Genomic DNA, 15,302 nt, shown 5'->3' with positions numbered 1-15,302 from the left:
GCATTTATGATTCTCAGTTGCTCACTCCCCACACTTTTCTGTTACTTCTGTGCATGCTTGTAATTCTTTTGCTCCCCAGTGACATTGGTAGTATCCACACAGCTTTTCCTACAGAAGGCACTCTCCTGCACCGTGCCCATACAGCTTCTGATCCTTTCAAACAACATCCCAGCAACTCACCCTAATTCTTACTGGAGATCTTGCAAAAGATTAACCACCGCCCCCCGCCCCTGCGCAATAATGCCCAACAGTTCACATTCCAAAGCTGTTTATTTCCAAAATTATCTGTTTGAAAAGATGATTAGAATCTTGAGAAGAACAAAAAAATAAGCAGGATGAAAATCCTGGGGAGTTTAAGCTACAGCTTGATCATTTTGTGAAATGTATTAGCTGATACAGGCACTTGTAAAAGTTGGCAGTTGTGTGTATTGACTCTGGATGTTCCTTGTAGTTGTACATCTCCCCAGAAGTCTCACCACAGAGGCTAAATCTTGTCTTAAGCCTGAATCCATGTGAGAGTATGATGTAACATTCTTAGAGTGTGGTGTTGTGCTGTTTTTACCCAGAGGTTGCCAGCCTCTGCTAGTATTTGAAATGCATTTTCCTCTGCTGTTCTGAGAGTCCTGAGAGTAATAGCTCTCTGTAGCATATGCCTCTGTTGCTAAGACTGTATTCTGCCACCCTTTTCATTTTATAGTGCCCTTTTCTTTATGCACTTCTGGTCACCTCAGTGACAACCCTTCCTCTTATGATTTCAAACATGAAATTATCTGTTAAAACAGTGTTTAGGAAATTATATTTCCTCAGTTATACATGCTGATTTAAGTTTCCTGCTGCCTCTTTTCTGACATTAGGTTGGGTGTAACCAGCATTTAAACAAACCACAGACTTCTGCTTAGTCCTCTTTTTCTTCCCATGGTTTATACATAGCACTTCAAGGGAATCCTTTGAGTGAGGTTAGATACTGCTGTAAAGAGCATTCTACATACACTGAAATCCTTATCTCCTAGAACTTGCTTAGGTTACTGTCTACTAGCATGTTCACAGTTTTTTCACCCCAGAAGATATTTTGCTGTCTTCTTCCAAAAGATCAAGCATTGTGCAAAAATAAGAACCATGTTTCTTAGTAATAGCTATTATACAACCCTAATTATTCCAATTTTTATCTTAGAGGGGTTGTTTCTGACAATCTTGGTGACAATCATGTATCCACTCCTTTGCAAACTTAATCTTTATTCATGTTTTTGCAAATTCCGTGTAGGCAGAATTTTGGCTTTAGAAGAGATTGCTAGTGTAAAGTTTTAAAATTTGAGTAATGTTTTCAGGATCTAGACTTCAATAAATGCATCAGAGACATTATCTATCTGTTTAGAAGTGCCATTAACATGAATCATAAATACGTCATTTACTAGTTGATTCTGTCCTGGTTAATAGCATCAGTGAATGAGATGGCATGAGCAGGGAGTAAGATATTGGTCCCAATTCAGTAACAAAGTTTTCTTCCTTGTTTTTTGTTTAAGTTACTAGCTTACATAAAAAATGTGAAAACTGATAGTGTTTGTCTGTCTCTCGCAACCCAAAGATATCGCCTGAAGAGGTTTATATTGAACATTTTTGGTGTGCAAGTGCCAGAATAATGCCCTTCTCAATGCAAAAGAATTGTTATATTCCACAAAATCTCAATGCTTGAAAGTATAACAAAATAATTTTCATTTACGAAAAAACATCAGAGAGGAGAATTTTCATGAGCTTTAGTGCATAGGTAAGGCTCAACAGTGTTTGACTCTTGAAATTGATAACTTGCCTATTAAATGACTTCAAGACCTTGAACAAATTCCATAAAACAAGGTGTCAGTAGCTATTACCAACTATGTATGGTGTTTTGTAATTGTGTTTTAATAATGCTATTAATATTCAGCAAGGTGAGACGCGTTGAGTGTGCTTGATAATATATGTATTAGGTATTAGAATACCCAGCATGAACAAACTGAAATGAAGTAATTATCACAAACCTTGCTAATTTAGCACCTGTACTCAAGCCTTCATTTGCATTGCCTTTGAGCTATAACATTGAAGACAGATTTCTTCTTAACAAATTTGGAGGGCTGTGATACTATCTAAAAAAATGTCAGTGAGAGAGTAAGCAGCAGGCAGGGATTGATTCACAGGCATCATAGCTGGTTCTGTCTCTGTATTTTTTGATGCATATGAGTATTTATGGGAAATTTCAGTATCTTCTGTTTCAGTAATTTATTTGCTATTGTAGAGAAATTGGTCCTCCAGTATGAAGATGCAGCTAGCACTTTAGTACTAAAGTTTCTTGATATTCCCATTCTAAGTCTGTCTATTTCACTGGCTAAGTGCTCAGGCTGAAATTATATTTATTTATTGACTTTTTTTTTTTTTTTGCTTTTTCCTTGAAAGCCCACGCAAGTGTCAGTTTTAAAATGAGACATTTTCATTGTATCCAGGATTCCCACTAGAGACCTGCAAGTGGAGGCATTGCTGCTGGCTCTCTGGAGCCATCAGCTCTGGAAGGAGTGAAATCTCTACCCTTGGTCAAGTTAAGATCTGCCTGGTGAATGCGCATCACAAATACACACTCTCAGGTTTCCTATGTCCACATCTCAACTCTGCAATAGTGAAGGAGACTTCTTCAGTTATACAGAGACGGAAGCTGAAAGAGGAAAAAGGCAGTAGGGAGATAAGCAATAGTCAAAGTAACTGAAACCTGCACTGAGAAATTGGATTCTATCACAAAATTAAACAAACTGATTTGGTGTGCCTCATTTTTTTGAATGCCTGACTGGAGTCCTGAAATCTGATTTGCAGAAGTTCTGAGTGCTTGCAGCTAAAATGGAAACCAACGCAAGCTATCTTTTAAATATGTTAAGTGCTATATGCTATTGCACTCTCTAAAAAAACCCAATTCATAGATGTTTTGTCTTGGGCAGTCACAGTTTATGATACCTTTGACTCTTATCTGGCTAGACTTCAACAATAAATTTTAGAGATTCTTCTCTCAAAAGAATGAAACATAAGTATGGGATGCTTACATGCAGTACTGGAACTCTCATTGTATGTATGCAATATTAGGTGATAAGATGGTATTTTAGCACTGGGCCCTAAGTAAAGCATGAAAAAAACATCAAGGAGAAAATAAATAGTGAACTGATGTTTACGTAAATGAGCACCAACTTCTCAGCGAAGTAAAAGGGTCTTTGAAAAAGAAAAAAAGCTTATCCAATCTTCAAACTGGAAACTGTGTGTGTTCAGTTGAAATTGAAAGGTGTAAGTCCACTGGTGTGAATCAAGGTTGTACCATCAATTTTAGTTCTAGAATTTTAATATTCCGGGGTGTTTGTCATTATAAACTTACTATTATTCCATTTATATTGAACATAGAGTTTGCTATGTTATGCTGCAGGATGATTGGCTTGGAAATAGAACAGTTCTGTCTGCAAAGGTAATAAAGGATCCTCCTAAAGGGTTGTCCATTACAACACTTGCTATCTGTTCACTTTTCTTCCATTAAATGTCTTCATGGGAAGTAATGGAGACTTGCTTATATATTGACAGTGTTGTTAATAAGAAGCTGGTTGACTCGAGTTGGTTAAATTAATCTGATATCAAAAGAGTTTTTACCCCACATAAATCAGAAGTGTCATGTTCAGAGAAGTATTCAGCCCTTGACCAAGAGCACTTTTGTTTCTCTTCATCTTCTTTTGTCTCCCAGGGGAGGGCAACTGATGTTTCCATTAAGTTTCTGTAGGAGCTCCACAGCAGTTTGCATGAGGGTGTGCTGAAGAAGACCATGCCACACAATAGCTTTCTCTGGCAGCAAAGGAACAGGAAGGGATTGTAGGACTGAACCCAAGGCTGATACGACACATATTATTTCCTAAGGTTTATAATTTGCAAGCAGTGTTCAAAGTATGTAAATTCTGAATTCCTTTTGATATTGTTAATGTCTGTCTTCATGTTTAGCATAATTTGATTTACTTCAATAATAATAAAGCTATACTTGGGCAGCCCTAATCCTGGCTCTGTGTGTTTGCATTGGATATAGTCTATACTTACAGAATTATTTATTAAACTTTTCCTTATGTGTGTGGTAGAATGGAGACTGCATAGCTGCATGAATTACATAAGACAGTGTTGGGGATTTTTTTTTTTTATTTTTGACTTGTAATCATTTTTTTTAACCACAATACAGATTAGAGAAAAAATGCTGTAAAAACTGCTGTAAAACAAAATTAAAGATTATATTTAACTTGTCATGTAAGAGCCTTCAGAGATGCTCTTCTTTAATTTAGTCCTTAGCTCACCCAGTTGTACATGAATATTCTAAGACTTTATACATTAGTAATATGCAAGATAACAATATCATCTAAAAGCTTTGCAGTACCGTGGGCATAGCAGCATGAGATGAGCTATTCTTATCCTTACCTTTGTCTTTCAGGTAGCCAGCTGAACAGTTCAACACAGATTTTCTTTTCTTCTGTTGTTGAGAAACAGTTGGCAATAGCAGCATACGTTCAATGAACTAAGTTGTTCTCATTCCTTTCACATCCATGGAGCTGCATGAGATGTGATCTTTGCCTCATTGTATTGAAGGACATCATGTTGTGTATGTGCAGGTAAACAGAGGCAAATACATATAACATGCCTTTGCAGAATAGAACATCAGAGCTTTTGTTTGCTTTAGACGCACATATACATCATAAAACATTAAAGGAAATCCTGCTGAGTGTTATCACTGCACATGCAGTTGATGGTGTGGGAAAGATGATTATGGCAGATAATTTGCAAATCAAAGGCAAATAGAGTTTCATTTCCAAACCAAATGTTAGCAGTTGCAACTGGAAATCCTGAACTTACTCTTATTACTCTAATTATTGTACTTTTTTATTGTGATAGTGCCAAGAGAACCTGATCATGGTTCCTCTTGTTCTTACAATGTGCACATCAGATGTATAGTTAGTGTCTGCCCCAGAGAGCCTATAATCAGAGCAGCAACAAAAGGAGGCAAGAAATGGACAGCTTGGAAACTCCCTGTATTAACAAATCCACTATGATTAGGGTAATAAGCAGCTCCCATGCTACAACTGTGGAAAGGAATCTATTACCTTTCTTTCAAAGCCCTTTACTGATTATATGGATATATTCTTAATGATAATCGTATTTTTATGCAATTATAAATTAAAAATAATAAGCTCTGGAGTGTCTGGAAATATGCTTGCATGGCATAAAGGGAGCAAGGGGAAGCAAGGCAAGAAAATAGTTTGCTCTGTGAAAAGTTTCATGTTTGCATCCTTTTCCCTCATTAGGAATAAACCTTAAATGGCTGGTTGTGCTGGTTTTGGCTGGGGTAGAGTTAATTTTCTTCATAGTAGCTAGTATGGGGCTATGTTCTGGATTTTTTCTGGAAACAGTGTTGATAATGCAGGAATGTTTTCATTATTGCTGAACAGTGCTAACACAGAGTCAAGGCCTTTTCTGCTTCTCACCCCACCCCACCAGTGAGTAGGCTGGGGGTGCACAGGGAGTTGGGAGGGGACACCGCTGGGAGAGCTGACCCCAGCTGACCAAAGCGATATTCCACACCATGCTCAGCAATTAAACTAGGGGGAAAGTTGGCTGGGGGCCACTGCTTGCGTACTGGCTGGGCATTGGTCATTTAGTGGTAAGCAATTGTTTTCATTTGCATCACTTTTATTTCTTGGGGTTTATTTCTCTCTTTTTTTTTTTTAATTTTCTTTTTCATTACAATTTATTATTATTACTATTATTATAATAATGTTTTATTTCAATTATCAAACTGTTCTTATCTCAACCCACAAGTTTTCTCACTTTTACCCTCTCAATTCTCTTCCCCCCATCCTGCTGGGGTGGCAGAGAGAGCAGCTATGGGGTCCTTAGTGGCCACCTGGGGTTAAACCATGACACTGGTAAGAGACTAAGTGAGAGATGACACATGTAGACTGCATGGTTAGCACATATTTCAGTGTTTCCATTAGTTGCTTTTTTAAAAACTTTTTTACAGGCAATACAACTAAACTGAGTGTTTCTTGTATGGAAGATCCCCCTGTGGTCAGTGGCTTTTACTATGACAATGCATAAACAGTCTGGTAAAAGGTTTGGGGACTAGAAGATGTGGGTGTTGGAGTGACCCAGGAACAGCAGTAGCATAGACAAACACAGAGCAGACAGTCCTTTTGTGTTAGGGTGTTCATTTCACGGTCGCTCCTGCTGTTTAAGTCTTATTTCTAATTGCATTGAAGTTCAAATTTTTACCTCTCAGATGGTGCTTATGGGATGTGGTATCTGTATGAAAAGTGTCACGTATTTAGTACAATTTTGCTGATGCTAGCAAAAGAAAAAATCCTATGGGAAACCTCAGACTTCTTTCCCTAAATTATCTGGCAGCAACTGTTTTAGAGAACACAGTTGGTGTGTCCAAAGTTGAACATTTCTCTCTAGGAAAAGAGTATACAAAATAGCATGTTGAGCTTTTGTCTGCTGTGACTTAAGGAATTTCTGGGAAAATGGCTGGAAACAGCTGGGTTTCGGGAAGTAAGGATGAGGTATGTCACTGTCCTGAGAAAGTGCATCTCTGTTAGCTTGCTTTGAAGATCTTGAGTAAACACGAAGGGACAACTTAGTATAATACTTATCCCAACATTTATTTAAGGCTTGTTCTGTCCAGGTGAGGAAACCTCCTTTGCACAGGCTTACCAACCATAGTGGATGTAAGTGACATTGTGTTTTCAGTGCGGTTTTTGGGCATCTGACAGTCCTAAAGCTTCAGCATATCCCTGTGAGGCAGAAAACTGACTGCACATGGGGAAAAAAGTGGACAGAGAAAGTAATGAAGGTCCCAGAACTCTTTGGCTTGTACTTGGGTTATTTCTCCTTTTTTTCCTGTGTCTAAGAGGCATAGTGCTCAGGACAAAAAGAGGTTAAGAGAAATGTCATAGAAGATCACTTCTGCTTGGAATAAGAGCAAGGATGTCTCTGAATTTGGAGATGAAGAAAAACCCTGGTGTTAGTGCTGGAATGAAGAATGGTTTGAGGGCAGAATCCTGTTTGCATGCTCTGCAGAATTTCTGTGTGGAAAGATTTGCTAGATTAAATTTTTGTCTTCTGAAGTTGGGTCACAGTGAGGTGGACGTATGGCAGCTTGTATAATCCTGAGAACAAGACACATGCATCCTGGATGAATAGTATTGGTTTCAGGAGGGAGGCAACAAATTTACAACCAGCAGATACCAGCTTTGTGAGCTGGTCCTATTTGCCCCTTGAAAAACTAAAGTTTTGAAGAATATATGAACTCTCATGTATTGGAAAAATGCTTGGTACAAATATCTGTGACTTGTAATGAATATAAAATACCAACATTAGTACTCTTTTAGTGACATAAAGTACATTGATTGCATTGCTAATGAAAGGATCTGAGTCCTTGACCAAAGATTTTACTATATACTAGGAACCAAGACCTAAGTGGAAGAATATTCATATGTCTGGATAAAGAAGGTAGCAGTTCCTTTATTGTATCACACTGGTTGTATATCTGGTGCTGGATCTTTTCTCTGGCTAGGCAAGTTATACACAATTCCAAGAAAAGAGGGTGTGAAAGGGATATAAGGTAAAAAATATAAAGGGACTCCTCAGATATCAATGGTGAGGATTTAGCATTCAGGTAGTGTTCTTAGTTTATTTGTTGTTTTTTTTTTTTTTTTTTTTTATTCTCAGGAAAGACAGAATATGAAGCATTCTAGAATGATTATAGTAAAATTCATATAATAATTCATTATTCATTGTTCTTATAGAAGTTTGAAAGCATTGGTTGTAGCCCCAAGGTGAAGGGATGTAAAAGGCTGGTGTGTAGGGAGAAGGCTGGAATCAGTATTCGTTTTTTTTAAATGATATTTTGACCAGATAAATAGAATGACTAAATTTGTGAGGCAGATGTTATTTCATAAAAGGCAGAGGTAATACTGAAGAAAGAAGTTTTAAAAAGTTACGCAGCTCAACTATAGTTTATGTCTTTGAGTGCAATGAAGCCATACACCCCAGCTTTTTATGTAATTATTTGTTTTATGTTATTCTCAACTCTTTGCCATAGCATCCTTTTCCATCCCAGTGAAGCTACTCCTTGAGTGGGAAACCATAATGGATCTCTATATCACAGAGAGTTTGGAGGACTTACTTATTTTTCCTGCAAAAGTTAAATAAAGTGCAAAACTTTCAGTCCATCAATCCTTTAGTAAGCTGTCCAAGGTGACATTTCATTAGCACATTTTGTCAGTGGATAAATCGTACAGCATGCTCTGAAGAGAAGGTGGAAAACATCCAGTCCTTTTTCATTAGGTCCATCCGAAGCTGAACCACTAGAGATTACATACAAAGAGCACGTGAGACAGAGAAAGTGCTATTCTGTCTATAAACTGCATTAATCATTCATTCCCTTCTGAGTGCTTTGAGTCACTGCCCTGTCTCTGGTTAGGCCCCAAACTGGCGATTTAATTTTGAGCTGCATGACGGATACATCTCAAGGAAAATCACAGACATAATGACTCCTGCCAGGCTTGATAAAGTCCTCATTCATCAATTAAGGAGCTTCCAATAAGGCAATATGGATAGCACAAAATGAGGCAGATCACATGATAATATGTACAGGGTTGGGGTTGCCAGTTTTTTTCCCCTCTTCCTCATGCACACACAAGCACATATTCCCCAAAACACACACGCGTGCACACACACACACACACATGCCCACCCCCTCACACGTGCTCCTTTTGTTGATTCTGGGAATAGAAATAATTAGGGAGCTTTCATTCACTAGTATGAACTAATTACCTAAGGGACTGGGACTGTATTGCTGCTCCACTGACAGTAAGGGTCAAAGTGCTGACCAAAGATAATAAATACCTGAGGAGTCACCCATTTACTGCAGTGTCAAAAATGATTTTCTCTTAGCAAAATTTGTCCTGGCTAGACTGAAAATGAGTGCTAAAATAAAAATTATTTATGTAAAGAAATAGCAGTGCCACAAAATCAAATTAATTGCTGAAAAATGCGCTACATAAACAAGTGAAGCTCCAACAATAAAGAGGAGACACAATGAGATAATGACCAATTTAAATTAGTGATGACGGGCACTGTTAGATTAAAATCATGGGTCTGATACAGTGTTAAGTCAGTGGATGACTAGATATTGAAGGATCATTTTGCAGTTCAAGACTTGGCTAAATACAAAGTCATTCCTGCTGAGGGGTTCCTAACCAGACATCTCTGACAAACTTTATTTGTAGATGTTCTAGCCTAGGACAAGAAGGCCATACCCTTCAGCATCTTGGAATAGCTTTTACCCAAAATTCCTCTATTGGGTGGTGAGAGCACAAATATTACTGGAAGCTCTACAACTGTTTTAAAAAAGTCAAATAGTTACCCATCTTACTCAGCTCCTTTGATGATACCGGGAGGAACTGATTCATAAACCTTGTTTTCCTGGTCCTCCCTCTTTTGACTTTGCTCTTTTTTTGCTTTTCTAGCAGCTATTATAACCTGTCCATCTCAATCACTTCCCACCACTAAGAATGTGGTTTCTTTTATTCCCTAAGAGGAAGGATAGGTTATTCACAGAAGTCAGACATATTTTGCTTTCCAGTGGCTCATTTCTAGCAAAACATTCTTGTTTAGGCTATTTAAAAGAGAACTGGTTGGATCCCCACTGACCCACAATGAAAAATGTGAAATACTGCAATCTGTGCTATATTCAGAACAGATTTCTTCTTGGAAACCTGGTGCCCTGACTTTTTGCTGTACTTCATTCCACCTCAGTGAAGGCTTTTTGTGATGTTTGGAGAAAATGAAACCGTAATGCCTCATATTCTTGTCTTCTGCCTGTCTTTAGAGTGCCACTGGCGGAGACATAAATCATAAACTGGAGTTGTCTTATAACCTGAAGTTCAAATGAAGAGTGGGAGAGCACAGAAATGGTGGAAAGTCATCTTTACCCTCTCTTCTTCCACCTTTTAGGTCAAGAAACACAGTAATAGATAGTTTCCTCATAACCTAAATACATGGTTTGTGCTCTTTAATATTTTACTTTGGTGATGAATATTACTAAGTAATTTACTTCTCATTTGTAATCAGTTTAACCTTTTCTTCCTGATGTACATATATTACTGTGTTGTTGTTTACAAAATTTGCTGGCTGCAAGGAATTGTTTGAATCTCAAAATGCTATTTTAAATTAAGCTTTGAAAGAAGGTTTCCAAATTCCTCCTTCCTTTCCTCCCACCTCCTTCTCAAATGTTTTAAAGCTTCTTCTTCTTACACAATGCAGTGCTTAAAAGCTGTTTTTATAATGGATTTTTCATCTTCTAGATCTTTCTTACCCATGTGACAGAACAAAAGTAAATCTAACAGTTAAAATTTCTTTGTTGAGTTCTCCGAAGTAATAAAATAGGATTGTGACGTTGTTCAGGTTAGCAGAATTTGCTCAGCTGCTCAGAAGTAATTGACTGTTCTGCTGTTAATGTCTGTACTCTGGATGGCAAGACCTTTTCATTTTCTACAGCTACATTAGGCAACATCCTACTTCTCATTAAATTTTGGCAGTTAGAAGCACTCAAGTCTTTCTTTGCAGAGAAATTTTCACTTTGGAGTAAACTTGATCTTTATTTTATATACTATTTTCCATAATATCTGAAATAAATACCCAATATTAACAAGTCTTTTCTACTAGCCAGACTTTACTTTGATGATGACACACTCACATTTTTGGCATCACATCCAGTTGCTTTATAATTTGTGCTTACAAAAGTATGCAAGAAAACTAATTTCACAAAATTATCTGTGAAGGCATGAATGCATCTTTTATGTACTCATTAATTAACCAACTCGTTTTGAAACTTTCACCTGAAAGAGAAAATAGTGATCGTGCTGCAAAGGACTTCCTTTGACGGATGCATTTTTCCAAAACACTCATAGACCTTTTGCAAGTGAAGACAGTAGACACCGGACACTTCTGAGAGCAGAGTTAAATGGATTACATTGAAAAATTTCAACTTTTCTTGTAATTTTTGCCTTTCTTTATGGTTCTACATGTGCTGAGTTTTTACTAAAAATTGCAGGTTGTTGTTTTTGTTTTTGTTTTTTTTTTTACAAATGATTTTTTAAGCCTCTTGTTGGAACACTAAAGATACCTTGGCTTTCATGCTACAGTCAGTGGGAAGGCTTCTTCTTTCTTTTATAGAAGTCCAGTTGTGTTCTTATGAAAAGCATTATATCTGAAAGAATCTCCCACTGAAGAAAAGGGAAAAAAAAAGGCAGCCTGTGCAAATATGTCTTTTGCTGGTATAAGGAAGGCAGGTGATGTTTAAGGAATGAAAGATCACTATTTAGCAGCAGTCCTGTAGGTGATTCTCAAGATATTAATTTTAGAGGCCTAAGGTGGCATTTTGGATGTCTTTAGAAAGTTGGGCTGAAAAATATAATGATGTCAAATTCAAATCTTAGCCCAGGGAATCTATTGCCCCAACTGTCTGTTTGGAGTCCCCACTGGGAAATGTGAATGGAGAAAACATTCTATAGGACAGTCCCATCTCCCACAGAGCTCGAAGGAATACAAGTATTGCCTCCCTTATTTTCGCCATATTTCCTGTGTATTTGCAGGCAAGAAGGCACACAAAGCCTCCCTGCAGTCACAGAACAGCCTCTGGCAGCTTTTCCCCTGCTGTGCTTCCCCACTTTGCCAGCGGGGCAGGAGACCAGGCAGGGATGGGAGTGCAGAGGTCCTGCTGTGTTGCTCAGTGGGCAAAGGTGGTTATGGACCCCCCACTCTGGGGAATGAAAAACTTTGGTGTACTTCACCTCTGTAGGAGAAAAATGTTCTTTGCAGACTTTTTAGAATTTTGAAAGCCTAAATCAGACAAAAGGTGATACTGGGGAAAAAACAAGAGGGTGTTGAAAACTCAAGGTAGCTCTTGCCCACAGGCCTAATTTAGGGGCATTTACGAGTACAGTGGCACCCACTGAGACAATAAACCTTTTGCCTCCTTAGGAATGTCACTATTGCTCATCCAACAGTAAAACTAATGTTCCTGTTTGCAGGTATTGTTCACAATGCCCTTATTTTTTCCCCTTCATAAAATTATATTTGGATTATGCATATTGCAGTAAAACCATGTTAACTATACAAATGCTAATATAAAATCATGGCCCAAGATGTTTTATTTCAAGATGATCTTTGTTACTGTGGTTATGACAAGTTTATTGTAGTTATAAACTATACTGCAGTTTTATCTCAGTATCTCTATTATAACCCAAATTTGCTTCATGGAACAGTAGCTCTTACAGTCTCGTTGTAATGAATGCTACAGTTTTATTTTCTAACTAACTGCTCAGATTTTATGTCATTCATCCTGAGGCCGGAAGCTTTTAAAGGCAGATGAGGAATGGGATGGAAAAACAAGGTCATTTCTACTTCAAAGAAATCTGAGGATTATTCATAGAATCATAGAATCATTTAGGTTGGAAAATACCTTTAAGATCATCAAGTCCAACAATAAACCTAACACTGCCAAGTCCACCACTAAACCATGTCCCTAAGTGCCACATCTACATGTCTTTTAAATACCTCCAGGGATGGTGACTCAACCACTTCTCTGGGCAGCCTGTTCCAGTGCTTGACAACCCTTTCAGTGAAGAAATTTTTCCTAATACCCAATCTAAACCTCCCCTGGCACAACTTGAGGCCATTTCCTCTTGTCCTATCGCTTGTTACTTGGGAAAAGAGACTGACCCCCACCTTGCTACAGCTTCCTTTCAGGTAGTTGTAGAGAGCAATAAGGTCTCCCCTGAGCTCATCAACTTGTATCTTGGTTCCCAGTAATTTGGTGAAGTCTATAAGGTGCTTCTGAGATCCTCTGACAGGAAACTTTATGCAAGCACTATAGTACATGCATGCATAAAAGTATTTATATCTTTGGCTACATACACACACAAATTTATATACTTGCATATTTCTAATTTGTTCTTATACATGTATATACATACATGCATGTAGAAGTATATATGGGACCAACTATATGACATACTTATATTGTGTTGGCATTTGTTTATAACTGGAAATTATCATTTATATCATTAGCCATATTTTTTTGTTGTTTTAAAAAATGATACTGTTCCATTAAAAGAAAAAAAAAGAAGAAATCTCTGGTGTCAGATCTTCTTTTGTTCCTCTGTTTCTACACTGTAGAAAAATATGTAAGTAGGGCAAAAAGGAGCACTTACAACCTAGGAGAGTCTTTTTGTTCTATGTTGCGGTTTATTAAGAAACCAAAACCTAACAAGGTGTCCTAGAGCAATACATTACATGGTGTCTACTCTAGACTGCATATCATCTAAATGGATGGATTTAAGAGTCTAAGAGAGAAAGCATGAACAGCATGGGACCTACATACAATGACAGTGACACCTCACCATTTACTTTTCTTGATTTTGTATAGCATAATGTTGATGTTTTGGTTGCCCATAGACAGTTTTCCCACCAGATTTGAGAAAATATTCAAGCCATATCACTACATTTTGCACTTTGAATTTTTTCAGAAGAAATAAGGCACCTTCGCTGGTACTTGACTAAAGACTTCTTTTATTCCCAACAAGTTTTGATGTTTATTGGGCCATTTGGACTTCTGAAGATTAATTACTAGGCACGGGAGATCAGAATATGCTCACGGAAGTAAAATAATAGTTTTAAAATTACGCTTTGACTTTTTAAGCATCTCAGAAGAGTCAATATGGAAAATTCTGTTTTCCTTCTCCTAGTGAGACCAGGGATGACATGGGTGAACATTTCTTTCAATACTTCTGATTTTGATCATTGCTGATGCACACAGCTTCTAAACAGTGAAACAGAATAGAAGAAGCAACTCTTGTTGAATTTATTTGGGTCTTAATTGGTTTGGTGACCTGTAGTGGATATGTACCAATTAGGTGAGGATGAAATATCGTAAAAGCCTAACAGCAGGTCTCAAAGAGCATATAGAAAAGGTTAAACTAATTACATTCTCAATAATAGCTCTAATAGTCTTCCATGTAAACTATATAAGGTGAAACTTTTTATTTTGAAAAATTAAATATGGGGCACACCTCAGGTAGCTTCATGGTTGGAAATAAACCAAATTTCCCACAACTATAAACCTAGCTGTCTTCTCTTTGTCTTGCAACATTTTACAATACAGTCCAATTATCTGTGCTACATGCTACCAGTTGGTAGGTGAAAACTTTGCCTTCATTATGTTTTCATTACATTTCCAATAGCCTGTTATGGAACAGAGATGTGATTTATAATATGATCAAAGGCATTAGTATACCACCTGTTCTGTACCATAATACTTACTCTGTTTAATGGAATAAAGGTTGTAGTGGGAAGTCCTTTAAACATCCAAAGGAAAGAATTCAAAAAGATCATATTGCATACTACAGATTATATAGGACACCTCCATCATATACTCTGTTTTCTCCTTTCTTTTGTGCTTTTAACTTCTATTTAGATGTCTCATCTATCTATGAGATAATGGCGATGATGTATTTAAACATAGGTTTGGAGCACAAAGGTCTACTATCTCAGTGGTTTTCTTTGCTAAAGGCTATTATTCAATACTGCTTAGAAACAGAAAACAACCTTGAAAGGTCTTTATATTCCTGTCTGGTTTATAACTTCTTACATATTTCTGCTTTTAGAGCCTAGTAAGCTTAGGAACCTAAGCCAGTGGTCTTGACTGATAATGTGGTGGCTAACATTGGTGCTTAAAGACAGAAGACCAAACCCAAAAAGCACAGAGTAACTGAGAAAATCTGTCCTACATGAAAAGGAATGGAAGGTCTTTCTTTTCTCTCTAGGACAGTCAGATTTGGCATCTGTAATAATGTAAGAGTTACAAACAGATGAGTTATTAAAAATTAATCTCTACATTAAAATGCCTGTGTGACTAATAGGAAGAAGCCCTTGCATATAGTGCTATAAATCATACTGCTGGCACTAAACCCTTGTAATGATGGGTTAGACTAACAAAATGTGTTAAAATTTATGTACAACAAAGACTAATGTGATTTCTAAAAATTCCTTCTTTAGCATGGAACTAAACAAGGGATGTCTCAGGGAATCCAAATAAACAAGTAGGTGCAAATCATCTACTACTCTCTTTAGTTTCCTGATAGTAAATACTTATAGGTGATCAGCTTCTGCTGATTCAGAAAAGAAAGAAATTAAAATAAAATCTAGCTGTC

Source organism: Harpia harpyja, chromosome Z, assembly GCF_026419915.1.
Source record: "Harpia harpyja isolate bHarHar1 chromosome Z, bHarHar1 primary haplotype, whole genome shotgun sequence".
In the NCBI taxonomy this organism is placed as follows: domain Eukaryota; kingdom Metazoa; phylum Chordata; class Aves; order Accipitriformes; family Accipitridae; genus Harpia; species Harpia harpyja.
Note: the sequence above shows the minus strand (reverse complement) of the source record.